The 26208-nt window shown below is 42.0% G+C and overlaps 1 protein-coding gene across 5 annotated transcripts in view; it reads right to left on the reverse strand.

The window, feature by feature from the left end:
• Window positions 1-9102: 9102 nt before the first annotated feature.
• The window catches only part of LOC105724567 (BET1 homolog), a 115604-nt gene continuing 98498 nt past the window's right edge, over window positions 9103-26208 (reverse strand). For all 5 annotated transcript variants that reach the window (XR_010344070.1, XR_010344071.1, XR_010344072.1 and 2 more), the window contains one exon: window positions 9103-9622. The gene's annotated coding sequence lies outside the window, so the exon portion shown is untranslated. The remainder of the gene's footprint in view (window positions 9623-26208) is intronic.

Consider the following 26208-nt stretch of genomic DNA (forward strand, 5'->3'; position numbering starts at 1 on the left):
GAGGAGCGGGGAAGGGACCATGGCTGTGGGAAGGGGAAATGGTATAAAGAGCCAAAGCTAGAAAGCTGGAGGTAGAGAGGGATTCTGGAAGTTACTATGGCAAGTTTCTATTAATGCCCAACCAGTTGGTGGCAGTGTGAGTATGTAGGTGGGCAGGGAAAGGTGGTTAAAAGTTGCTGCTGTTATCTGTGCAGCAGGTGCTCTTGGAATACTGTACCAGCAGGAGAGATCACAGAAAAAGCTCTAAATGCATGGAGCCTGAGCAAGGCATAGGGCTGGAGATGGAGAAACAGGGCAAGAGGATGGGGCTGGAGATGGAGAAGGAGGGCAAGGGTGGCATCCCAGTGCTCAGTGAGGTGAGGGACCACAGAGGTTATATGGGTGGGAGGAGAGGACTGGGAAGCAGGAAGACAAATAGGCTGCCATGAAAGACGGGAGGGACCTCGATTTTGGACAGTTATTATCCCTCAGGAGGTAGCATCTCTGCATTCCCCTTCTGACCTACCACAGAGGAGCCAAGAGCTAGAGAAAGGGCAGGAAGCACTGTGACTTCTTTATGACATGTTTTGAGGGACAGTTGGATAACCCTGGTTCCTAAGGAAACCCGGGATCATTCACCATCCTATCATCAGGAGGAAGAGGCAGCAAGACTTGCTTCCTCTGATAGGACCCCAGCGTTTAGCATAATGTGTCCACTGCCTGGATACAGAAAAGCCAGGATGGGAAGAAGCATGGATGTATCCCTGCTCTGAATGCTGATTCTATGCCTAAGAGATGGGGGCCCAGCCCATGGGTGGTCTCCAGGACAGAGAAACACAAGGTTCAGGCCTCCTGAACCAAATTCAACAGGTGTTTCCCTAATGCATCCCCAAATATCAAAGGAGGTCTTGTGACAGGCACATCCTCCCTGCCTGGTGGGAGCTGGGCAGGCAGCCACACAGCTAGGAGAATAGAGGGAAGCACAGAATGAAGGGAATTGACTTAGGAGGGTCACAGCAGCATCGGGGTAGGGAGCCAGGGGTTAGTGTGCACACATCCTGGTTTAGGGTGGAGCAGGTCTTTCCCATGGTTCCCCACAGGCTCCTACCTGCTTGGGGCCAGCATGGGCTCATGCTGCCGACAAAAGTTCCAGGGGACAGAGAGATGAGCTGAAATTGATAGCTTCAGGATTCTGAGTTCTCAGCAAAGTCGAGAGCTAAGAGAAATCAGGGTCATAGCCTATGACTTATGCAGAATGCTGTTGGTGGATAAAGCTTTGCTCATCCCATCCCATCACCCCAGCACAATTCCATGTTCTCTCTTCCCCAGAGTGAAGAGAAGTAAGAAGCAAAAGTCTCATGTAGAGTATAAACTCAAGAATTTACTACTTCGGATTTGGGGGTAGATGCTAGGGGTACATCAGTGTTTGTTTGGGATCTTTGGGTTCACCTCTGGCACACTCAGGTAACATCACGTAATGGTGAAGAGCCGTGATCTTCTAGAGCTCTTCTCTTGGGCTTTCCAGAAGGGCACTTCAGAATTGGCTGGAGGTATTTTCAGGCAACTGACCACCAGCAGTGGGAGGAGAGTGGCTTCTCCACAACATCACTGTTGTTCAACGCTGAGTTGTTGAGGACAGGGACCGTGGCTGCTTCACTTCTGTACCTGTTCACTGCAGCCCAGGCAGGGAGGGCAAGGAAGACAGGATGAGCACAGGAACAGACTCCATGGAGACACTGTTTCCTGCACCATGTGGGAGGTGGCTGGGCCTCTGCTGCTTAACCAGCCAACAAAGGCCAAATGCTCCGCCTGGGCTCTGGAGCCCATGGTCTGGGCCAGGTCTGTCATAGATGGAAGGGCCAGAACGGTCCCTGTGTCCACTGTAGGGACAGAAGAGAAGGAAGGACTTCCTTGAGCTCAGGTGGGAATATGAGAGGTAAGCACAATGCAGGCATGTAAAGTGCTTGGGGACACAAAGGACCAGATGTCTGACAGGGCTGACCAGGCTTGCAGACGTCTGTGCATTCTCATGCCCAGAAGAGACAGTGAGGCTGGGACCCTGGGAGAGTATGGGGAGGGAGAGGGGGGCCTGGGAAGGGGCAATGAGATCCAGTTTCCAGAAGGAGGGGTGGATACTGCCAACTGGCTCCCTTTCCTGCCTTGTTCTTCTGCTCCACTATAAACTTCTCTCATGTTCTTGCCTGGTCCATGGTCAGGCAAGTAGCATACTAGGGGATTTCCAGAGTGTATCACTTCCAAGGTCAGGCCTACTACAAAGGCCACGGGGGCAGGTCCCGGGGCAGGCAGCTTGACCCATGGGAATCCAGGCGGCAGGAAGGGAAGCCCTCCTTGCAGTAAATTGTGCTAGCAGCTGGGATATGTCAGGAAATAGGGGAAGATACAGTGAAGGGTAGAATTACACACATATGGTTTTGCCATAATGGCAAAAATTGCAATTACTTTTGCACCAACCTAATAGTTTAGAGTAAGCACAATCATGTCAAGAAAGACATACTTATTTCTTCTTTGGACGACTTGGGTGTTCTTGGACTCATGAACACCCTGCATCAGACATGCTTGAGCAGACACAGGTACAAAGACACATGTAGAAAAAAAGACAGGTTTGCACACAGGACATACATAGCCCATCTCACAGACTCACAGACACAAATGCAGTTCAAATCCATCCTGCAAAGCCCCTCTCCTCCATAAATTCTCTAGGCTACCTCAGACCAGGCTCATCTCTCCTTTAAACTCTGGTTTGTCATTTCTGTCTATTGCTTGTCCTTTAATAGGATAGTTTTGGATTCATGTGTATACCCCTGGTCTCAACAATGTGGTTGTGTGCTCTTAAAGAATGTCAGGGTCAGGAAGAGAGTCCACTGCCCTCTTCAGCAGCCCTATCCTTCCCCTACACACCCAACACCTCGAGGGCCCCCAATTTACCGCTGCCTCCATCCTTGCAGAGTCCTGACTCTCAGACTCTTTGACATAGCAGACACCAGGGAAGAACAAATCAGGTAGACACACCCAGTCCAGGTTATCCTCGGGAAACCATGAAGAACCAGGTCCTGGTTCCCCAGTTACAAAACCCATACATAAGACGTGACCTCATGTGTAGCTCTAGCCTAAACTTCATGTTAACCACAATCCCATCCCTATCGACCATACCTCTAGACCCAACTCCAACCCCATTCCCAAAGAAACCTCTAAACCATAGTTTTTCAAATAAGACCCTGGAACAACTGTACCCAGACAGATAATGCTGGTGGGTGTGATCCAAAAATGTTTACATGGCCAAATAAGATTGAAATAGAAAACTGATTTGCCCTCTCCCCAGGAGCTGAATGCCTACCTCCCCTAGTTGGATCATAGCTGCAGGGGCCGCTCTGTACCCCTCAACTGTGGAGGTTCTGGAAAACAGCCAACAACTTGTCATCTATATCAGATCAATACCACACATAGATTAACCAAGTCATTTTAAAGGTGACATAGCTTTAGTTTTGGGAAGAAATTGTGGGGAAGAAACCAATTAGGCTAAAGCCCTTGATGCATAACTGAGTATCAAACTTATACTATAGGACACTTTGATTAAAAGAGATGTTGCTCTAGTATTCAAGATATGTATCTGCAGTGCTTGAGAAATTAATAAAATCAGCTTTAGCTTCTAGAAAAACAAGTGGTAGTGATTGTCAAGAACTGTACAGAGTCTGCGATTTTATTTGCAAGTTAACAAACTATCCTACTACTATTTCATGAATGCTGGTAGAAGACACAAGACTCCCAAGTCAGAGATAAAGGACTTTATTACTCACAGTACAGCCACAGCAAAAGCTTCACCATGTTTTCTTTGCATCAGTTTGCCTTGTCTCCTAAGTCCCATGGGGTTGGCACAGGGTCTATGATAGATGCCTGCACATGCAGTGGGTTACATTCTAGTAGAGAAGCACTGAACTTTCGGGACTCACTGCTTTTACAGTAAGAAGAAACAAGCCTGATCTTTGTCCACGAGTAGACATTACCTTAACCCTCAAAGTTGCTTGTTGCAAATATAATGCTGAGAAATGGATAAGAAACAGAACCTTGCATTTTTGGCATCCCCAGTATGGCCCAGGACAGGTTGCCTCTCTCAACAAGATTAGTGATAGGTAAAAATAAACGACTAGTGAGAAAAACAAACAAACAAACAAAAAAACTGGCTTTCCTTGTGCCAGTAGAAGTCTTAGGAAAGACACCTGGGTTAAAAAGGAAATAAATTAACAAAGACCACCACAAATTATGCTTAATGATTACCTCTTCAGCTGGTAGGTGGAATTGAGGTTTCTTGTTTCCTTATTAAAGAGAGAGAGAAAATATAATCGCAGGGACAATGTGAATGTTAGAGAATCTGTGGCAACTTGAAAAGGGTTTCGAGAAAAACTTCTGGGTGAAATCGAAGGTGGTACTAAACAACAATGGGACAAGAAAATAGAATAGACCTATCTGGCTGAATGAAATGAAAGAAATGAGAGTAGATGGTGAATCTAAACCTTTTCTTGCTACTGTTGGTGGGGACAGTCTCTAACCTGGTCCCCCATGATTCCCACCTACTGGTGTTCATGCTTTGTGTAATCCCATCTTGAGTCTGTGGGTGGATATGTGACTTGATTCTAATCAACAGAATATGACAAAGGTGAGGAGAAGTCACTCCCATGATAATATTGCATTACATAACTTCATCTTCTAGCACACTTGCTCTGGCTTAATGAAGTGGCCATGTTGAGAAAGCCCACATGGCAAAGAACTGCAGGTGGCCTTTAGATACTGAGAGTGATCTCCAACTGACATCCAGCAAGAAGCCAGGGTCTTCAGTCCTAAAACTGCAAAAAAAAAAAAAAAGAATTCTGCCAACAATCTGAGCAAGCTTGGAAGAAGATTCTTTCCCAGCCAAGCCTCCAAATGAGAATGCTGCCCAGATAACACCTTAACTACAGCCTATGAGACAAGCAAGGACCAAGCTGGACTCCTGACCCACAGAACTGTGAGATAACAAATTTCATGTTGTTTTAAGCTACCACATTTGGGGTCATTTGTTACATAATAATAGAAAACCAATATAATGTTGTAGCCATGATCGAAAGAGAAGTGTTTTTTCAGGTAGCAATGCATATCTGGGTAGCGTGGAATTTGTAGAACACCTGCTTAAAGTGCAGTGAGACTATTTATAAAGGCAAGCAGAGGTAGGAGGAAGATATGACTGCTCTATAGCACAAGCTAGGGAAGAAACAGAAAAGAAAAAGGCATCTAGGGAAATCATCTCCCTCAGTTCATCCTATAAAGAAATCTATAAAGCTTTGAAGAGTCTGAAGCCCTAGGCAGGAAGGAACCACCTCATCTTGCATGTTAAGTGTAAAGTATCTTTATGTGCTTTCACTAGCTTCTTCTGTGGGAGTGGCAGATTTTTATTAAAAGGCTTTAAAAAATGTAACAGTGATCTTGAGGAAAATGTCAGGGTGGGGATGGGGCAGGCAATACTAAAGCAAAAGAAACATAAAAATGGAAGCAAGGAAACACTAAAAATCAGTGAGTATCACAGCTAGAAAAAGGAAGTCTCAATTTTCTTTGAGCTCAGGAGGAAGGAACAATTGGGATAGTTCTCACTGCTTTACAAAGAGCAAGTGTTCACAGATCATTGAATAAATGCTGCAAAGATGACTGGGAAAGCAAAGGGTTTATGTGAAATCACAGCATCAGCACCCTTTCTCTAGGTCAAAGTGGGCCAGAGAGGGCTGAGAAGACCAAATCTTCAGAATTTGTTTCTAGAAACTATGGAGTAACAAGCTCATCATACCACTCTGCTTCTGCTTTCTCAGAGGTAGAACCTGAATGGCGAATTGGGTTTAGCAGGGATGATGGTATGTAACCAACACAAAGATATGGATGATTTCTCTGACATCAGGGAAGAGCTACTAAATTTTGGAATTTACATGTTTTCTATACCACATCTCATTTCTCTTAAATATACACATCAGTATATAGCAGAATGTCCAGGTCATATAGAGATTCTTTTTAACTTTTTGAAGAACCACAAAATGTTTTCCACAGCAGCTGCACCATTTTACATTTCCACCAGCAATGCATCAGGGTTCCAATTTCTTCACATCCTCACCACACATTATTCTCCTTTTTAAGCATCCTACTGAGTGTGAAGTAATATCTCATTGTGTGTGTGTGTGTGTTTGTTTTAATTGAGGCTGGATCTCATCTGTTGCTCAGGCTGATCCCAAAGTCCTGGGCTCAAGCAATCCTCCTGCCTCAGCCCCCCACGTAGATGGGATTACAGGCACGTGCCACTACATCCAGCTGCATGTAGTTTTGATTTGCATTTTCCTAATGTTTAATGATGTCAAGCATGTTTTTAATATGCTTATTGGTCATTTGTATATCTTCTTTGGAGAAATGTCTATTCACATCCTTTTCCTATTTCTGAATAAAGTTGTTTGTTTCTTTCTTATTGAGTTGTAGGAGTTCTTTATATATACTGGATATTAATCCTTTATCAGATGTGTGATTTGCAACTATTTTCTCCTATTCCATGGGTTGCCTTTTCACTTTCTTTATGGTATTTTTTTATGCAAATAATTTTTAAAATGTTGATAGTTTATCTATTTTTTTCTTTTGTTACCCAAGATTTTGGTGTCAAAATCCAAATAATTATTGCCAAATCCAAGGTCATACATTTTTCTGTTTCCTTCTAAGAGATTTATCATTTTAGCCTTGTCTTAGTCTATTTCGTGCTGCTATAATAGAACAAGAAATTTATATCTTATAGCTCTGGAGGCCTGGAAGCCCAAGATTGAGGGTCCACTTTTGGTGAAAGCCTTCATGTGGCATCTTTCCATGACAGAAGGTGGAAGGGCAAGAGAGCACATGAGAGAGCAAGAGAACAAGAGAGCCAAACTCGCTTTTATAACTAACCCCCTACCATGACTTACCTATTCTGGAGATAATGACAATTCATTTATGAGGGCAGAGCTCTCAAGACCTAATCACCTATTGGGCCCCACCTCTCAACATGGTTGCATTGAGAATTATGTTTCCAACACATGAACTTTGGATGACACATTCAAACCCTAGCAGCTCTTAAATTTAAGCAAGAATGCATTCTTGCTTCTTCCTCTCCTTGACATTTCTTCCCAAACAAAATCTGTGAAAAACAGATTTCATGAGTCAAATCTTTGTAACCTTGGTCAAATTGCTTAATCTTTCTAAATCTCAGTTTAGAAAGGGATAATTTCACAAAGCTGTTGTAAGAGTTATACGAGATGTTTAAACAAACATTCCTAGTACAGTGCCCAGCACACTGGTGCTTTATAATCCTATACATCCTTTATTCCTTCCTTCAAAGGCCTTTCCCTCCAGGACCTACCCAAGTCAGTTATTCCACCTGATCTTACAGCTTCCTTCTGGACGGTCAAACTCAGGGGCTCAAATCTATCTTCTTCTCACTGGTCCTCATCCCCCGCTTGGAGCCCTCTGCTCTCGCAGCAGTTTCTGCCTCCACTAAAACGCAGCCTGGAGCAACTGGGCTACCACGGAGAAGAAAAATCGGAAAGGGGAAAGAGGAGGAATGGAAAGAGGCTGCAGCCCCAGAAGGCCCCCACCTCTGGGCCACGGTTGTGGGAGACAAATGAGGGTACACGGAGCCCTGCAGAGGTTGAGGCCAAAGTCCTTGGAGCCGTGGAAAGTTACTCATGGTTCCCATGGCAGGATCCCTCTCCCCAGTCAGAGGTTGCTTCCCACAGTTCCAGGGCACAGTCTCAGGTCCTCCTTTTCTAGGGGGCCCTCTGGGGGCTCCACCACTTCGAGGCTCCTGCGGCTCCCCTATGTTCCCAGGTGTTCTTCCACTGAGCCAGCTCCAAAGACCACCTTTGTGCCTGCTCCCACAGTGACACAGAAGGACTCTCTGGGGCCGGTGCCCTTCACGCTGGGGTTCCACATAGCAACAAATGCAGAAAGCGCCCCCGGAGTCCATTCCCACAGGGGTTCTTCAGCGCGGCGGTTCTCCACAGCACCTCAGAGACTCCCCCAAAACGTAGAGACAGCTGTCACTTGGGGTACATCCAGTGACACGGGGCCAACTTGGAGGCGGCTCCTACACAAGCACCTCAGAGTCCCCGGAGGACTGTCCACGGCCGCAAACCCGCCCCTCAGGTGACGGTCAGGTCCCCGTCGCCTCCGCCCCCGCCCCCGACCCCACTTACCGGGACCTTCCGGGCCGGCAGACTGTACACCGCGTGCCTTGCGCTGCCCAGCGGAGCTCGAGGGCCGGCGTGCTGGGCCGAGGGCCGGCAAAAGGCAGCGCTGGCGGAGCTGCGAGTAGAGGCGTTCACGGCAGCGGCGCGTGGGCGGTGGCAGCGCGGGCGCCCACGCGAAGCGCTCTTGGCCGCCGGTGGGCTAGTGGTGCGTTCCGCCCCGCCTTCCGCGCCTCGAGGTGCGGGCCTCGCGAATCAGCTGTGGGCGCCGGCGGCCTTGGAGTGGGGGGACGCGGGAGTGGGGTTCTATGGGCTCGGATGAACCGTGGGCCCAGGTGCCAGTTGGCGCCCCCTTCGAGCACCCTGGTCTGCGGCGCCGGGACTGCACCCGCCGGCCGACTGCGTCAAGGACTGTGTCCGCCCCTAAGGGGCGCAGGGCTGAGACCGCTAACACTGTTCCGCTCCTGCCCGTAAAGGTGAGAATGACTATTCGAGCGACTTTGGGCCTCGTGTTCTCTCGCCCAGCGGCCTGCCCTAGGCCTCGGGGCTCACGACGCTGGCATTCGGACACTCTGCAGTACTCCATCGGCCTCCGGAATATCTAAACGGCCCAACTCTGCCTGTGCACCGTTTCCTGAGAGTAGTGGTCTCCCATCTCCAGCAGGAAAGCTGGGTTGTCTTGTAATCCACTTGTTGCTGCAGCAACTTCATCCCTCAGACTATTCAAACAGCCACCCGTTCTGACGGCATTACACCAAACCAGGTGTAATTAATGTGCATTACACCAAACCAGGTGCTTGAAGGAAAGTGAGGGCAACACAAAGAATAAAAAAATCATTAAGCCACTGATAGCTAATTATAAAGAAATAACTGAAGAAGTACAAATGAAATGCTGAGGACCTTTTTATTTAAATTATTTTATTTATATACGTATAATTTATATACGTTTGACATACCTTGTGTTTACAGATGAATTCAATTTCTATACCATAAACAATTCATCTTGTGGAGGATACAAACAAGAACTCATTTTGTCCTTACTGTCATGAAGCTCATACCAATAAGGACTATAAGGGAGGTAAATATAGTATTTGCTATGGTTTAAATGTTTGTTCTCTCCAAAACTCCTTGAAACTTAATTGACCTTGTAAAAGTGTATAGAGGTGGACCTTTAAGAGGTGATTAGGCCATGAGGGTCCTGCCTTCTTCGGTGGGTTTAATGCCTTTTAAAAAGGGCTTTCAGGAATCAGTGGCTCCTTTGGCTCTTCTGCTCCTCTTCCACGTGACAAACAGCGTTCCACCACTCTGGAAGATGTAGTGCTCAAGGCATCATCTTGGAAGTAGAGACCAGGTCCTTACCAGACACCAAACTGTTGGTATCTTGATCTTGGACTTCCCAGTCTCCAGAACTGTAATAAATAAATTTGTTTGTTATAAATTACCCAGTCTGTGGTATTTTGTCATAGCAGCACAAAATGGCCTAAGGCAATACCATATTTTGCTTTTTTTTTTTTTTTTTTTTTTTTAAAGAGATGGAGTCTCCTTCTGTTACCCAGGCTGGAGTGCAGTGGTGTGATCATAACTTACTATTGTCTCAAACTCCTTGGCTCAAGCAATCCTCCCTCAGCCTCCCGAGTAGCTGGGATTACATGTATGAGCCACCCACCCAGCTTGCTATCACTTTTAGACACAAAATGCTAGATACTAAACGCTGTACATACATATATGAAGTCATTTAGACTTTACAGCATCATTATGCAGTACTATACTTTTATTATTTTCATTATACAGCTGTAGAAACTGAGGTACAGAAAGATTAAACAGGCCAGGCGCTGTGGCTCACGCCTGTAATCCCAGCTCTTAGGGAGGCAGAGGTGGGAGGATAGCTTGAGCCCAGGAGTTCAAGACCTGCCTGGGCAATATAGCGAGACCCCGTTCTCCACAAAAAAGGAGGAAAAAAACAAAAAGAAAGATTAAACAACCAGACTAAGGTCACATAACTAATATGTGGAATCTAGGTATTCTAAATCCAGAGCCCATATTCCAAATCAGGTTGATTGTACTGCCTCCAGGCCACATTTAAAGTGTGGCAGGATCCCAGAAAAATTTTTTTGCAAGGACCCTAAGTATGTAAACAATTTGATTAAAATATCTACTACAAAATCCATGGTCTCATGTGAAGTGTAATGTTTTATTAGTGAAGATTTGAGATAATGGCTAAGGAAATGGTACTTACATATTTGTTTACTGTTATGTCAGTGCACATAAAGCTTCTTGGTGGTGTCTAGGCACTGTTCTTGTTCAAGTCTAAATACCATCTCTTTCTGTCTTTATTATCAGATGCACTACTTCTGGTTAATTTCACATCCCCCACATAACAAAAAGTAATGATGCTATTATTACTCTTCAGAACCTGTTTGTATCAAGACAAGAATAGAACTTCTTGTCTTTATAGCTTCCTATCATTTATTTAGTGCTAATTAAATCATCTTGCCACCTGTGAATACTGACTTCTAAAGACTCTCTCAGTGATTATTACTGTATTTCATTGATGATGACCACAAATTCAAGTCTTACCCAGAGGAAACCGTCAAATGTGAAATGATCATTTGTTTTTTGGATTGTTAAATATACCCTTTGGAATTTTATAATATCGATATAAATATAGAACAACATGCCTTCCAACCATGGCTTTTCTTGAATTTTTTTAGGCCATAGTCACTGCATTCCTTGATTGAGCTCTTTCAATGTTTACTGCATCCCTACCTTACTCACACTGTCACTAACAGAATAGGTGAGGGGCTGTTGACTTAGTGAGAAGAGCAATCCTGTTGACAGAGGCTATCCAATACTCTTCTAGCATGGCTTAAGATCAACCAGGGAATATCCCTTTATGATAAAAATGCTCAACAAACTAGGAATAGAATGAAATTTCCTTAATCTGATAAAGGACATCTATTAAAAACCCAATAGGGCTGGGCACAGTGGCTCACACCTGTAATCCCAGCATTTTGGAAGGCCGAGGCAGGCAGATCACAAGGTCAGGAGTTCAAGATCAGCCTGACCAACATGGTGAAACTCTGTCTCTACTAAAAATACAAAAATTAGCTGGGCGTGGTGGCACACACTTTTAATCCCAGCTACTCAGGAGGCTGAGGCAAGAGAATCGCTTGATCCTGGGAGGCAGAGGTTGCAGTGAGCCAAAATCGCACCACAGCACTCCAGCCTGGGCGACAGCGAGACTCTCTCAAACACACACACACACACACACACACACACACACACACACACACAGAGGAAACCTAGTAGTAGCATCAAACTTAATGGTAAAAGACTGAATGCTTTTTCCCTAAGATCAGAAATAAAATAAGGATGTCCACTCTCACCATTTATACTCAACATTGTACTAGAGGTTCTAGTCAGGGCTGTAAGGCAATGAAATGAAGTGAAAAACATCCAAATGAGAAAGGAAAAATAATATTATCTGCAGATGATATGATTTTATATATAGAAAATACTAAGGAATCCACTTAACCTGTTAGAACTAATAAATAAGTTCAGCAAGGTTGCAAACTACAAGATCAATATACAAAACTTAATTTTATTTCAATGTACTTGAATGAACAATACAAAACTGAAATGTTTTAAAATTCCATTACTAATAGCATTGAAACAATAAAATACTTAGGAATAAATTTTGCAAAACTTATAATCTGGGCCAGATGTGGTGGCTTATGCCTGTAATCCCAGCACTTTGGGAGGCCAAGGCAGGAGGATCACTTGAGGTCATTAGTTCAAGACCAGCCTGGTTAATATGGTGAAACCCTGTCTCTACTAAAAATACAAAAATTAGGTGGGTGTAGTGGTGGGTACCTGTAATCCTGGCCGCCCAAGAGGCTGAGGTGGGAGAATTGCTTGAACCCAGGAGATGGAGGTCACAGTGAGCTGAGATCATGCCACTGCACTCCAGCCTGGGCAACAGAGCAAGACTCTGTCTCCAGAAAAAAAAAACCCACAAAACAACAGACACAAAAACTTTTACTCTGAAAACTACAAACCATTGTTGAAAGAAATTAAAGAAGATCTAAGTAAAGATTTTTTTAGACCCCATTTGCATGGATTGGAATACATTATTAAGATAACAATATTGCCCACTTTGATCTATAGATTCAACACAATGCCCCCAAGAATCCCAGCTGATATTGCTTTAGAAAGTGATAGATGATTCTAAAATTCATATAGAATTGCAAGAGACCATGAATAACCCAAGCAATCTTGAAAAAAAATAAAGTAGGAGGACTCACACTTCCCAATTTCAAAACTTACCACGAAGCAACAATAATTAAGTCAGTGTGGCGCTGGCACAAGGATAGATATATACATCAATGAAACAGAGTTAAGAGTACAAAAATAATCCCATGCATGTATGGACAACTAATTTTCAACATGGCTACCAAGATCAGTCAATAAGAAAATAGTAGTCTCTTCAACAAACAGTACTGGGCCAACTGTTTTCTTTTGTATACACATACAGAAGAACGAAGTTGGACCCTTGCCTCACACCATATACAGAGTTGGATCTAAGACTTGAACAAAGAGCTAAAACTATGAAACTCAGAAGACAACATAAGGGAAAGCATTCATAATGTTGGATTTGGCAATGACTTCTTGGATATGACACCAAAAGCACAGGCAACAAAAGAAAAAAATAGATAAATTGGACTTTATTGAAATTTAAAAAAAAACTTTTGAGCATCAAAGGACACTATCAAGAGAGTGAAAAGGCAACTCAAAAATGGAAGAAAGCATTTGTAAATCATATATCTGATAAGGGAATTGTTTCTGGAATATATAAAGAACTCCTGTAACTCAGTAACAGAAAGATAAACAACTAGATTTTAAAGTGGACAAAGGATCTGAATCAACCTTTCTCCAAAAAAGATATACCAATAGCCAATAAGCACATAAAAAGATGCTCAACAGTATTAGTCATCAGAGAAATGCAGATCAAAACCACAATGGGTTACCACTTCATACTCACTAGGATGACTAGAATCAAAAAGTCAGATAACAAGTGTTGAGGAGGATTTGGAGAAATAGAACCCTCATACATTGCTGATGAGAATGTAAAATGGTGCAGTTGCTCTGGAAAACAGTTTGGCAGCTCCTCAAACAATTAAAAAGAGTTACCATATGACCCAGCAATTCCACTCCTCGGTGTATTCCCAATAGAAATGAAAACATATATCTACTCAAAAACTTTTACATGAATGTTCATGGCAGCATTATTTATAATAGCCAAAAGATGGAAACCACCCAAATGTTCATCAGCAAATAAATAGATAAACAAAATATGGTATAGCCATACAATGGAATATTATCTGGCCATTAAAAAGAATAAAATACTGCTACATGCTACAGTGAACCTTGAAAACATAATGCTAAGTGAAAGAAACCAATTACAATAGATAATATATTATATGATTCCATTTATATGAAAGTCCAGAATAGAAAAAGCTAAAGAAACAGAAAGTAGATTACTGGTTGACTAAGAACTGGGAGAAAACAGATGTGGTAGATGAAAGATACAGGGTTTCTTTTTTGAGATGATGAGAATGTTCTAAAACTGTAATGATGGTTGCACGTATCTGAATATACCAGAAACCATTGAATTGTCTACTTCATGTGGGTGGATTTGGTATGCATGCTATAGTCTGTACATTACAGTTCAATAAATATTTTTTAAAGCAAGCATGGATTCTGGAATCAGAGAGATCTATATTCATATCCCAAAACTACAATTAGTAGATATGTGTCCTTGGGGGTGGCTTCTTAATATCTCTGAGTCTTAGTGTTCTCATCTATGAAATGAGGATTTAATAAAACAATGTAGATAAAACACTTAGTCTAATGCCTGGAATAAAGTAAATATTTAATAAATGTCAACTATTGTATTGCCCCGGATTACAAAATTGTTTAATGCTGAAATTCTCATTTCACAAACATTACTCAATGTCCTTTATATAATACTTCCCTTAAGCCTATATCCCCAACGACATAGCAGGGGTGGTATATAAGAAGTTTATATATTATATGTGACAGTGAGTTAGTTTGGAAATAAAGACTTTTTCATTCTGCTATTGACTCACTCCTTCCTCACATTGCCTCAGACTTACTCATCAAATCAATTCTCTCTTCAGATTCCTGAGCTCTTTTTCATGACAGAAACCCAACTCAAACAAATTTGAGAGGATAAAGGAATTTATTGATTCACATAACAGGAAGTTGGGAAGTCCAAGGGTGGAGCTGAGTTCAAACAGTTAAAAATGTCATTTCTTTGCAACCTTGGGTCTCTCTGTGGCCCCTTTTACTCCCACCAAGCTTGAGTTTTGACAAGCTGGGAGACTAAGAACATAGCTGGAGACAGTTTCAGAATCATGTCATACCAGGTTAGCAGCTCCAGTGAAAAGCGAAAACATGTCTTTCTTATCATCTATATGAAAAATCTTAAAAATTTCTTCCAGCAGCTATGTGAAAAATGTATTTTTTAAACTTAGGAGAATTTTATCAAGAGAGTGCATACTAATGCTGCATATTATTACTGAGGCCTATATTTAGTATTCTTCCTCAAGACTAAAATGTATGTCTTGTTTTAATATGTAAAAGGATCTATCTACTACAAGATGCCAGTCCTTATGGACCAAAGAACAGCGTAAAAAGTGACTATTCCAGTTGGGAATGGCATTTTGGCCATCTCTCCCATTGTAAAACATTTTCTTCAAGGAAGGCTCTTAGAATATTAACACTCTGATGAGTTTGTTAAGCCCTGGTGCATACACCCAGAAGAACAACAGAACCATTAGTGCTTCATACTGACAATGTACTGAATTTTAAAGGAAACAGATCATGGCCCCCCTTCCACTCTTGTTTTCACACTCATGCCTCACCCCTTTGCTTTTCTCTGGCCTTTTAACAGATTTAGAATGTGCTGAGTCCAGGATGTCTGTGGGCTGCTGCTTTTTTTTTTTTTTCCCCTTTCAGCAAACTAATGGCTTCCCTGATAAAGAAGTCAGACATTGACTTGATAGCTCAGGATATATCAAAAAGGTATTAATCTAGAACATACTAGATGTTCCAAAACAATTGCTCTTTAATTTTCCCTAGTGTGTTTTTGGCAGGGAGTCTTTAAAAGACAACCACCTGAGTTTATGCTAATACTGGGCCACCACCTGGAACGTCATTCTTGATTGGCAAGCTGGACCTACTCCAAATTCCCCAGGGGCCTCTTTTGTAGCCTAGAGATGTATCTGTGTCCTTTCTGCATGGTTTGTGCTTGAAAAATAGAAAATGTATTTAGATAGCTTATTGCTAGGGCATGGGACATGCATATACCCTGAGATATGGTTTAAAGACAGCACACTGAAAGACTGGTACAAGTAGGTGAGGAAGCAAGGATTTGTTAATGTTTAATCAGGGTCTATTAGAATTCTAATGTCTACAAGTCTAATGGCAGGAAGTCTCAAAAGCCATTTGGGAAGGAGAATTTCTAGATGAAGTCAGTGAAGGTCAAAGTGAAACTCACCCCCAGGACAGTAAGGTTGAGGTTTTGTAGTGGGCAGCCAGATCAGACAGGAGGGTCAGAAGGTCAGCCTTCTTAGCATTTAAGATACTACAATGGGAAGGATCTGAAAATCCTGTTCACATAAGGGAGTTTCTTGACTACTTGAGAAGTCTTTTCAGATTGTAAACTGGCTTTGTCTAATCATGTGACCTCACAACAAAGTCAGACATATTTAATGCAGAATAAGTTTCATTTGGGAAGGGGTTGCAGATTTATAAATATCATTTTGCTTTTCAGGTTAGATTAGGATGCAGAAAGGGTTTTCATTATTTTTTAAACACTGACAATCACTGAGTATTAATGGAAACATAGCGGGTGGTGGTTCAAATCAGGATGAAGCATGGGATAGATGATCTTGCTATGATGCAAATGTATAAAACAAAGATTCTATACATATAGAAGGTTGATGATTGGAATGACCTGGGTCATATGCCCATTACTGGAATGACCACTGTGGCCAGAAGGATGGGACTCTACAATTGGCTAGGTCTGGGTCTCATGCCCACCTTGTGACTAGGAAGTGGGGTACTATAATTGGCAGCCGAATGAGAACTACATGGAGTGGAGCAGGGGAATGTCTCCAGAAGAGAGGGTTGCTGTGTGTAGAAGAAAGTAAAGGAATTGATTGGCAGATTAAAAGAAAAAAAACAAACAATAAAAACTGGATACCCATTCTACTCTCAACTGGACCATTCTTCTTTCTTATTATTCTATTATTTTATTTTATTTTACTTTAAGTTCCGGGATACATGAGCAGAACATGCAGATTTTTTACACAGGTATACATGTGCCATGGTGGTTTGCTGCACCTGTCAACCCATCTAGGTTTTAAGCCCTGCATGCATTAGTTATTTGTCCTAATTCTCTCCCTCGCCTTGCCCCCACTGCCCCCGCCGACAGGCCCCAATGTGTATTGTTCCCCTCCCTATGTCCGTGTGTTCTCATTGTTGAACTCCCACTTATGAGGGAGAACATGCAGTGTTTGGTTTTTTGTTCCTGTGTTAGTTTGCTGAGAATGATGGCTTCCAGCTTCATCCATGTCCCTGCAAAGGACATGAGCTCATTCTTTTTTATGGCTGCATAGTATTCCATGGTGTATATGTGCCACATTTTCTTTATCCAGTCTGTCATTGATGGGCATTTGGGTTTGTTCCAAATCTTTGCTATTGTAAATAGTCATGCAATAAACATAAGTGTGCATGTGTCTTTATAGTAGAATGATTTATAATCCTTTGGGTATGTACCCAGTAATGGGATTGCTGGGTCAAATGGTATTTCTGGTTCTAGATCCTTGAGGAATCGCCACACTGTCTTCCATAATGGTTGAACTAGTTTACACTCTGACCAACAGTATAAAAGTGTTTTGATTTTTCCACAGCCTTGCCAGCATCTGTTGTTTCCTGACTTTTTAATGATCACTATTCTGACTGGCGTGAGATGGTATCTCATTGTGGTTTTGATTTGCATTTCTCTAATGACCAGTAATGATGACCTTTTTTTTCATATGTTTCTTGGCCACATAAATTTTTTTTGAGGAGTGTCTGTTTATATCCTTCACCCGCTTTTTTATTTTTTTTCTTGTAAATTTGTTTAAGTTCCTTGTAGATTCTGGATATTAGACCTTTGTCAGATGGGCAGATTGCAAACATTTTCTCTCATTCTGTAGGTTGCCTCTTCACTCTGATGCTAGTTTCTTTTGCTGTGCAGAAGCTCTTTAGTTTAATTAGATCCCATTTGTCAATTTTGGCTTTTGTTGCAACTGCTTTTGGTGTTTTAGTCATAAAGTCTTTGCTCATGCCTTTGTCCTGAATGGTATTGCCTAGGTTTTCTTCTAGGGTTTTTATGGTTTTGGGTTTTACACTTAAGTCTTTAATCCATCTTGAGTTAATTTTTGTATAAAGTGTAAGGAAAGAGTCCAGTTTCTGTTTTCTGTATATGGCTAGCCAGTTTCCCCAGCACCATTTATTATAGAGGAAATCCTTTCCCCATTGCTTGTTTTTGTCAGGTTTGTCAAATATCAGATGGTTGTAGATGTGTGGTGTTATTTCTCAGGTCTCTGTTCTGTTCCATTGGTCTATATATCTGTTTTGGTACCATGCTGCTTTGGTTACTGTAACCTTGTAGTATAGTTTGAAGTCAGGTAGCGTGATGCCTCCTAAAATCTTAGTTTTCTGTTTCATTTTCCTCCCTCAGCCATTAGAATAAACTAATAAATTTCTGTATTTTTTTCCTTTCTAAATGTTTCTCATCTTTCTGACCATCGTAAATGCCATCACCTTAGTCAGATCTTCATTACCTCACACCATCTTGTGTTGATAAACTCAAAATTAGCTTCTCTGCTTTGTCTCTGTAAGACCAATTCCTCTGAATTCTGTAACTAATTGAAATTTCTTTTTTTTTAATTTGTACGAATTTATGGGGTACAAGTGTAATTGTGTTACTTAGATATATTTCATAGTGGTGAAGTCAGGGTTTTTAGTGTAACTATCACCCAAATAATGTACATTGTACCGATTAAGTAATTTCTCATCTTCCACTCTCTCCCACTCCCCGATCCTTCCAAGTCTCCATTGTCTATCATTCCACATTCTATATACGTGTGTACACATTATTTAGCTCTCAGTAAATGAAACTTCTTAAACCACCATCTTCATCATATAATAATGATAATGTCACCACTTAAAAAAAACCTGTGGTACTTTTCCATATTGCCAAAAAATGATTACCCATGTAGAAGTCCTGTATGTATTGTATATCATATAGTGGCTCTCATTGTATCAGGATATGATTGTGCCTCTAAGTCTACAAAAGCGCAATTTCATATTTCTCTTTACAAGGTGGAAAATGAAATCTTGTGTGAAGAATAGTGTCAATCACCTAGGGAAAAATCACCTGGGAAAAAGATATCCTCTAGACTAGAAATTAGAACTCCAAGAGAATAGCAAAAAAGGGAATGTGTCGATTGGTCTGGAACATAAAGGTATCAAAGTATGCAGAAGGTAGCCTAAGTAGTAAAACAATTAGATAATTTTCTCAGACTCAGGCAAGGCAGAAATCAGTTATTATTAAGTTACAATAACAAATACATGAACTTTTTGCTATGTGCTATTGTTAACTATTTATATATATTATTTCATTTAATCCTCAAAATAACCTATGACAAAGACATTGATTTACCCATTTTACAGATTCAGAAACTACAGTTCAGTGAGATGAAGATTCTTGCCCAATGTTACATGGCTTAATGGCAGCACTAGGATTTAAATGCAGGATTATGTCAAAGCCCAAGTGCCCAGACTATTTTTTGCTTCTTCAGATTCTATCTGCTTGCTTTATTTTCCCTTCATCTCTTAATCTATTGAAAGGCTTTAAAAAAAAAAAAAAGTATGTCTTACAAAGGAGCAACATCCAGAATCTATGTGGAACTTAATAAACACATCAACAAGAAAAATCAAATAACCTCATTAAGAAGTGAGCAATGGACATACAGACACTTCTCGAAAGAAGATACAGAAGTGGCCAACAAATATGAAAAAATGCTCAACACCACTAGTCATTAGTGAAATACAAATCTAAACCACAATGAGATACCATCTCACACCAGTCAGAATGGCTATTGTTAAAAAGTCAAAATGACAGATGTTGGCAAGGCCATGGAGAAGAGGGAACACTTAGACACTGTTGGTGGAATTGTAAATTAGTTCATTCACTATGGAAAGAAGATTGGGGATTTCTCAAAGAACTAAAAATAGAACTACTATTTGACCCAGCAATCTATTACTGGGTATATACCCAAAGAAAAATAAATAAATAACTTTTGTGTTCTTTATTTAAGAACATTCTTAAATAAAGAATTTTGTGTTCTTTATTTAAGAATGCATTTTACGCATGTTTTTGTGCTGAGGGAATTTGAAATGATCCACTAGAGATTAGGCATTGCGGCACTGTTTACAACAGCAAAGACTTGGAACCAACCCAAATGCCCATTGATAATAGACTGGACAGGGAAAATGTGGCACATATACACCATGGAATATTATGCAGCCATAAAAACCAATGAGTTCGTGTCCTTTGTAGGGACATGGATGAACCTGGAAACCATCATTCTCAGCAAACTGACACAAGAACAGAAAATCAAACACCAAATGTTCTCACTCATAGGCAGGTGTTGAACAATAGGAACACATGGACACAGGGAGGGGAGCATCACACACTGGAGTCTGTTGGGGGGAAATAGTGGAGGGACAGCTGGGGGTGGGGAGTTGGGGAGGGATAACATGGGGAGAAATGCCAGATATAGGTGATGGGGAGGAGGGCAGCAAACCATACTGCCGTGTGTGTACCTATGCAACAATCTCACATGTTCTTCACATGTACCCCAAAACCTAAAAAACAATAAAAAAAAAAAGAACACAAAAGTGCTTCCTTTATTCTACAGTGCCTTTTAGTGTGTGGCTCTGTCTTTAGAAAGAGCAAAACTCTGATCTATACCACCTGTCTCCACTGTCTCTCCTCCCATTCTCTCTTGAATTCAAACATTGATTTCTACCATTCCACTGAGAATGTTCTTGGGTGGCCCCCCAAATGGCATTCAGGTTATAAAATCCAACATTCAATTCAGTCTACCTCTTACATGCTCTGAGCAGCATTAACATAGTTGATCACTCTTTCCTTAAAAACATTCTTTTTTTTTTTTTTTGAGACGGAGTTTCGCTCTTGTTACCCAGGCTGGAGTGCAATGGCATGATATCGGCTCAACGCAACCTCTGCCTCCTGGGTTCAGGCAATTCTCCTGCCTCAGCCTCCTGAGTAGCTGGGATTACAGGCACGTGCCACCGTGCCCAGCTAATTTTTTTGTATTTTTAGTAGAGACGGGGTTTCACCATGTTGACCAGGATGGTCTCGATCTCTTGACCTCGTGATCCATCCGCCTCGGTCTCCCAAAGTGCTGGGATTACAGGCGTGAGCCACCACGCCTGGCCTGCTTAAAAACATTCTTAACAAGGCTTCTGAGACATCATATTCTCCTGATTTTCTTTCTCTATCAACTGCTCCTTCTCATCTTTCAGATCTCTGAATGTTGGAGTGCCCCAGGGCTCTGGCCACAGTCCTCTTTTCCTTTTTTTTAAAATCTATATTCACACCCTACATGATCTGATCTATTCCCATAACTTTAAATGCTATTATATTCTGATAACTCACATTTTTACCTTCAGACCCAGACTCTGCTTTGTATTCAATAGTAATATATGCAACTACTTAATCGATATTTCCATTTAGTGTCAGCTAGATATCTCAAATTTAAGATCTCTAAAACTGAATGCTTCTGCTCCTCCACAGTGTCCCCCACCTCAGTAAAGGGCATCTCCTTTCACCCAGTTACTCAGGCCAAAATCCCTGGTGCCATTGTCGATCCTCTTTTCTCTCACACACTAGTTCTATTCCATCAGTGAATTCTGTCAGCTTGTCACTTCTTGCCAACTGCCTTGCAAACACCTTAGGGTTCAAGCCTTCTGCAATTGCTTTCATGAATCTATGCACTGATTATCCTGCTTTCACTCCTACTCCTATAGTCAGTTCTCAAAGAGCATTCAGGGTGGTTCTTTTAAAACATATATATGGGCCAGGCACAGTGGCTCATGACTGTAATCCCAGCACTTTGGGAGGCTGAGTGGGTGGATTACGAGGTCAAGAGATCGAGACCATCCTGGCCAACATGGTGAAACCCCGTCTCTACTAAAAAAGGCAAAAACTAGCTGGGTATGGTGGCATGCACCTGTAGTCCCAGCTACTCGGGAGGCTGAGGCAGGAGGATCCCTTGAACCCGGGAGGCAGAGGTTGCAGTGAGCCGAGCTCGCGCCACTGCACTCCAGCCTGGAGACAAAGTGAGACTCCATCTCAAAAAAATAAATAAATAAAAATAAATAAATATGATCATGTTACATCATGGCTCAACCGTCTAGTGGTTTTACGTCGTACGTAGAATGAAATTCAAAGTCAACCCAAAGTTTAATCTTGGCCTACAAGCCCCTACATAATCTGGCCCTGAGGAACTTCAAAATCATTTCCTACCGCTTTTTCCTTTCTTAACAACATTATCAGTCACACTGGCTTGCTTGCTGTTCCTGCCCGTCTTGGGGCCTTTGCAACTGCTGTAGCCTCTGCTCTTCTTTCACCCAAGGTACCGGCATTGCTCTCTCCCTCACTTCATTAGGTCTCTGCTGAAATATCACCTCCCCAGACAGACCTTCCCTGACCAATCCTTAAACAGCAATCTCTTCATTCTTCTCTTACTCTATTTTATATTTTTATTAAAATCTGACATATAGTACTATGTTTATTTGTTTATTGTCTGTCTCCATTTACCAAAATATAAGATCTAGGAGGGCAGGGATTTTGTTTTGTTCATTGCCATGTCTCCAACACCCAGAGCAGCCTCTGGTAGAAAGTAAACAATAAATATGTGTTTGTTGTCATGATGGCTACATTTAATCAGCTCTTACTGTGTACCTTACATTCCTAAATACTTATATGCATTGTTTTGTGAAAGTTGTCAGAATCAAAATGGAGTCAACTGTGTTAAAAACAAAACAAAACAAAAAACACTCTAACCAATAGAGCCAGAGAAGACTATGAAGAGAAAGCTCTCTTGCATAAATGCCTGATAACAAAAACAATCACAAAAATTCTGCAGAAACTGCAGCCTTGCACAAAAGCCATCTCAACCTTTTACAAGAAATACTTTTGTGAGGACATCTGCCTAATAACTGCCTGTCCAACCTCAGACTGGCATCACCCTTGTTATTGATCTTTGCAGCCAAGGATAATTATCTTAAAACAATTGTGTAATCCTCCTGATTTTTCCTTTAAAAACTCTTGTCTTGGCTGGTTGCAGTGGCTCACACCTGTAATTTCAGTGCTTTGGGAGGTGAAGGTGGAAGATTGCCTGAGACTAGAAGCTCGAGACCAGCCTGGGCAATATAGCGAGACCCTGTCTCTATAAAAAAATTTAAAATTAGCCAGGCATGGTGGCACATGCCTGTAGTCCCAGCTATTCGGGAGGCTGAGGTTGGAGGATCACTTGAGTGCAGGAGTTTGAGGCTGCAGTGAGCTATGATGGTACCACTGCACTCCAGCCTAGGCAGTAGCATGAGATCCTGTCTGTCACAAAGCCAAACAAAAACAAAAACAAACACCAAAATCCTTGTCTTCCGTTAGCTCCCTGAATATGCACATAGTTTACTATGGCACGCATATGCCTATTGCAATGCTCTATTCCCAAATAGCTATTTTCTTTAGAGAGCTTCTCTCTGTTATTTAGTTTGACGGTTTCATTAATTTTGTTTATTTCACACATAAGAAACCCAGCATGCAATAACGAGTCATTATTTTCCTACAGCCTCTCCACTGCACAGGAGTTCCATGCCATAGGAACTCATACCGTCCTATGGGTTCCTCCAGTGTGAAGACCAAACTCCTGGCCCTGGCCCATTCCAACTTCAAGATTCTCTGCCTTAAAAGTCAAAACCCAGCCAAGATGGGCTCCTGTAGCTCCTCCCTCTATTGCTTGTGTTAAAGGGATGGGGCATTGGTCCCAGTGTTTACACGATGGTGTTACCGGGAAATGCAGAGTCCTCGGTCCTTTGGAAGAAAGAATCAGCCAAGAGACAATTTAGCCAAGAGGAGAATTAATTGAAGGAAAATAGAGAGCAGAGAGTATATTTGGAGGGACAGTACACTCTAAAAGATAAGGCAAAGGGGGCTGCTGACAGAGAATGAGCCAACAGCAGCAGCCCCTAGAGTTCTGCATTGGGTTTTCATATCAGATTTTCTTGAGGTTCCCACCTTTTTTCTTTGTCTAGTTTTCCCACTTCTGCCTTAAGTCCCTGCCTTTAGCCCCACCTAGTTCCCATCCAGGCCTGTGGGAGCCCCCCTTACTATTAGTTGGTCTGCGTGCATGGATATGAATTCTACCTGCATTGCTCATTACTACCACCACAGAAACGCTGTAGAGTGGTCAGATCTATACTTAATGCACCTATGTATCTCTTAGGAATTTCTCCCTTGCTGTCTTCCCCTCCGTATCGGCATGTAGCTAGCTGTATTCTGACAGGTTAACTGTAGAGCAAGCGATTACTGGGCATCTTAAGGGGGCATTTCAGGGTGTTCCTTTCTGCGTAGGTATTTCCCCTCCTCTCTGCTCATACCTAGTATGCATGTTTGGGGTGGTCTCTAAGGTGTGAAATTTTCTAGAGCTCCCTTTCCTCAGGGGCTCCCCCTCCTGCTCATGTCTGGCTATCTGCCTACTCTAACAATGGGAGCACACTGCTAAACTATACTAACTGAAGCTAGTGGTAGGGGAAGCTTGTGTGGGTGCTTGGATGTTGGCTTCTTTGGTATCAGTAAATACAATGGCCATGTGTATTTGCTATCTTGGCCTTTTAAAAAACAAATCCTAGTATCCTTGAAAAGAAAACAATTCATAAAGCTGGTATTTCACCAGCATTTCTGGAGCTCAGAGGGAGGAAAATTCCCTTCCTGTGTAGGAGAGGACAGGGAGTTCTATTCTGAAAGGTCTCTGAACTTCTCCAGGCCCTCGTGCCCAATTTTGTTTGAAAGTCATGGATTTTGCAAATGTTAAAAACAGTTGCTGCTGGCTGGGTGCAGTGACTCACACCTACAATCCCAGCACCTTGGGAGGCTGAGGTGGAAGGATCAATTGAGCTCAGGAGTTCAAGACCAGATTGAGCAACATAGCAAGACCTTGTCTCTACTAAAAATAAAAATAAAAAATTAGCCAGGCTCAGTGGTGCACACCTGTAGTCCTAGCTACTCAGAAGGCTGCGGCAGGAGAATTGCTTGAGCCCAGGAAACCAAGGCTGCAGTGAGCCATGATCACGCCACTACACTCCAGCCTGGGCAACAGAGGTAGACACTGTCTCAAAAAAAACAAAACAGTTGCTTCTGAGTGATAGGATTTGGGGTGATTTTCTTTTTATATTATTCAAGTCTATATTCCATTATTAATTTTTGTAATATATATAATTTTACAGAAAACAATACAGAAATTACATAACAAAGGGAGGAAATGGTAAAGAGGTGGAATATTACCGAAGGGGAAAATTCTTATTGGATTTCTTGGCATAGAGGTTATTTTTGAGCCTGAGGAGAGCCATCGCTTCTGGAAGACTGGGTTGAGGAGTAAATGGAAGGAGAGGCTAATGCACGTGACTAAGGCAAATGCTTCTCAACCTACCCTATTATATACCTGAGAATCACACATTAAATCATATTTCTGGGCCCCATCTTGCAGATGTTCAATTCAGTTGGTCTGGGGTGGAGCAGACCACAAACTTTTCTATAGTTTCAATCAATTTCTGAAGAAATAGCTGCCCCTACCTTCATAACATAAAGACTTACACTTTTCCTTATCTTAGGATGAAATGAGATGGAAACCTGAGTCCTTTCAAGATAACCCTGAAAAAATTAATTTTATGTTCTATAGGCTGAGGGTTTGGCTTCTTGCCCTCTTTCCAGCTTTCACCAATATCTTCCCAGGCTGGCTTCTTGCCTAGATACATCTCAAATTGGGATGCAGTTTCCCACTCTAGTTCCCATCCTTCAGACACTGAACGAGTTTATGAATTTTTTTTTATTTTAAAAATTTAAAAAGTTTTAAAGATGCTGACAAGGTCAACTAGGCCAGCTCCTCTCCATGTCCCTGATCCTGTTTAAAAAGTTTATTAGTTTCTTTGTCCTGTTCAAACATGAGCTCCCTGTTGGCTAAATTCCATAAGATAACTACCATATCATTACTAGAAATCTTCATAAATACCAGGAGTAAATGTCCCTGATCTTTGTGAAAATCCATTTGGGGCTCCTTTGCTTCCTTCCAGCCCCTTTCCTGACATATCCCTTGATTCTGCTCTGGAGGTGAGCACTGGCCACAAAGCCCTGCCCTCTCTTTATTTAGCACACTAGCCCCACAGGATTCTGAGTGCCTCCTTCAGTGAAGAGGCTTCTGCACTCTGCCCTTCTGTTGGAAATCCTGTAAGGGTAAGGAATAAGAGATGGTAAACCATTTCAGGAGATAAATCATTTCAGACACACCAAACAGTGTATCTGATCTCAGGTTCCCTATGTCTTACCAAAAAAAGAGTCAGCTGGGTTATCCCATGATCCAAGAGACCCGAGGCATGAGTCTCAGCAGCTCTTAAGTACACTGAGAAAACTGTACATATCAGTGGTTCATCCCAGACACTGAGAAATTAAACCTCAGGCTTGCATCAAGCCCTAGACATTTTAGGAAGATGACCAACGATTTTTCTTCTCTATTTATATGTGGAAATGCTCATTTCACTTGCAAAAGAGAAG

The sequence above is a fragment of the Aotus nancymaae genome, unplaced genomic scaffold, assembly GCF_030222135.1.
Source record: "Aotus nancymaae isolate 86718 unplaced genomic scaffold, 86718_ANA_hifiasm-v0.15.2.pri h1tg000003l, whole genome shotgun sequence".
NCBI lineage: Eukaryota > Metazoa > Chordata > Mammalia > Primates > Aotidae > Aotus > Aotus nancymaae.